The sequence below is a fragment of the Penaeus chinensis genome, chromosome 19 (assembly GCF_019202785.1).
Source record: "Penaeus chinensis breed Huanghai No. 1 chromosome 19, ASM1920278v2, whole genome shotgun sequence".
NCBI classification, from domain to species: Eukaryota; Metazoa; Arthropoda; class Malacostraca; order Decapoda; family Penaeidae; genus Penaeus; species Penaeus chinensis.
The window spans coordinates 25,416,780-25,419,279 of NC_061837.1; the positions used below are offsets into that span (position 1 = coordinate 25,416,780).

Genomic DNA, 2,500 nt, shown 5'->3' on the forward strand with positions numbered 1-2,500 from the left:
ATACACGCACACATACACCCACACATACACCCACACATACACGCACACACCCACACATACACCCACACATACACCCACACATACACGCACACTTACACCCACACATACACCCACACATACACCCACACATACACGCACACATACACCCACACATACACCCACACATACACCCACACATACACACATGCACACATACACGCACGAACGCATGCGTACACACACACACACACATACACACACACATAAATATATGAGATTTGAATGGGATTTGATCGCCATAATTTCAATATGCTTTGTATGCGATTCGCTCGCATTGCCCGCTCACCCAAGCCGGAGCTCCTCGGTGGCTCGTGTGTCAGGCGCGGGCGAGGATGGCGTTCTGTGTGAGTGGGCTAGGTGATGATACGGACCTATCAGGAGAACTAGGTGCTCTCTCTCTTTCTCTCTCTCTCTCTTTCTCTCTCTCTCTCTCTCTCTTTCTCTCTCTCTCTCTCTCTCTCTTTCTCTCTCTCTCTCTCTCTCTCTCTCTCTCTCTCTCTCTCTCTCTCTCTCTCTCTCTCTCTCTCTCTCTCTCTCTCTCTCTCTCTCTCTCTTTCTCTCTCTCTCTGTCTTTTCCTCTGTTGCTCTCTCTCTCTCTTTACCCCCTCCTCCCTCCCTCCCCCTCCCCCTCCCCCTCACTCTCTCATCCTTGTTATTTTGCTTTTTATCCTCTCCGTTCCCCCCTCCTCCCCCCACCTCCCCCAACCTCCCTCCCCTACAAACCCAAACCTCCCTAGCCAGTGGTCACCGAGGTGTGAGTGTCACCGAACGGGTGTCAGGTGTCAGCCGGTGTCAAGTGGTACAACTGCGATCCAATATGGCGGTGTTCCCTGTCACTCGACCTGGGTTCGAAAGTGGGGCTCACATAATATCAAAATTGTAATAGTTATGGAAACAAGGATGATAATAACAATAATGATGATGATTATAAAAATAAGATAATGATGATGATAATAATTGTGTGTGTTTGCGTGCGTGTGCGTGTGGGTGTGTGCGTGTGCGTGTGTGTGCGTGTGCGTGTGCGTGTGCGTGTCTGTGTCTGTATAGACGTGTCTTTGTGTGGGCGGGGGGTGGTGGCAGTGCCGGGCGCCGAATGGCCAGCTGGGACTCTCGAGAAACGTGTGTACGTTATATTGTTTTTTATTTTTTTTTCTTCTCTCAGTCGTTTTCTTTGCGACTATGGCACTGTTTGTCGTCCCTTGATTTTCTTCATTTTTAAGTATTTTTATGGTGGTCATTATTTCGTTGCGGTGTTTCCACTTACTTGACATTAGTGTGCATTGTTAAAGTTCAGTTAGATTGTTTGTTTATCGCATTTTCCGGTTCTTTCGATTTGATTCCGTCTCCCCATCGAAGCCCCCGCCGCCCCTCGTCTCTCTCCTCTCTCCTTTTCCTCTCTCCGTCTCCTCCCTCTCTTCTCCCCTTCCCTCCCCTACATGGCTCTCTTCCTCACCCCCCCCCCCCCGTGCCTCGCTGTCTCCCCTGCCCCAGCGAAGGGCGTGGCGATGCCTCTCCATACCCCCGACGTCGCTGTCCTGAGGAACCGAAGAGCTTAAATGAGCTTCCAGTTTGGTCGGCCATTCCGGAATTTTTATGGGATTGAGGGGGATTTTTACGGCTTTTCCTGTTTTGGCCAAAAAATAGTGTTATTGTTCAATTTCTCATCTCACGCCCACTCGGTTGCCGTGGGCGAAGCGTCATCTTAGTGGCAGTCTAATCTGGATGAGTCTCTCTCTCTCTATATCTCTCTCTCCCTCCCTCCCTCCCTCCCTCCCTCCCTCCCTCACTTCCTCACTCCCTCCCTCCCTCCCTCCCTCCCTCCCTCCCTCCCTCCCTCCCTCCCTCGCTCTCGTTCTCCCTCTCGCTCTACCTCTCGCTCTCGCTCTCTCTCTCTCTCTCTCTCTCTCTCTCTCTCTCTCTCTCTCTCTCTCTCTCTCTCTCTCTCTCTCTCTCTCTCTCTCTCTCTCTCTCTCTCTCTCTCTCCCCCCCACCTCTCTCTCTCTCTCTCTCCCCCCCCACCTCTCTCTCTCTCTCTCTCTCTCCCCCCACCTCTCTCTCTCTCTCTCCCCCCCCACCTCTCTCTCTCTCTCTCTCTCTCTCTCTCTCTCTCTCTCTCTCTCTCTCTCTCTCTCTCCTCTCTCTCTCTCTCTCTCTCTCTCTCTCTCTCTCTCTCGCTGGCTGGGCGGTGCAGCCGCCGCGCAAGAGACATCAAGAGCCGCCGCGAAATTTAGGAGCAGACTGCAACGGGCGGCAAAACGGGCTGCAGCGGAGGGGCGGAGGCAGCATGAGGCGAGCGAAGCCAATAGCATAGGCCTCCTGCAGTGCACGCGCCCGCTCTCTCATCGGCAGTGCCTCTCCTCTGCATTCTTTGTACGTGAGAGGATGGAGGGAGCGGGATGTGCAGATGGAAAGGGAACGAGAGGGGAAAGGAGAGAAGAGAAGAGTAGAGTAAGGTGGAGGG

General features: G+C 53.0%; 1 protein-coding gene across 1 annotated transcript in view; it reads left to right on the forward strand.

The window, feature by feature from the left end:
* The window catches only part of LOC125034977 (RILP-like protein homolog), a 216,915-nt gene that overhangs the window by 179,266 nt on the left and 35,149 nt on the right, over positions 1–2,500 (forward strand). The gene's annotated exons all lie outside the window — the stretch shown is intronic.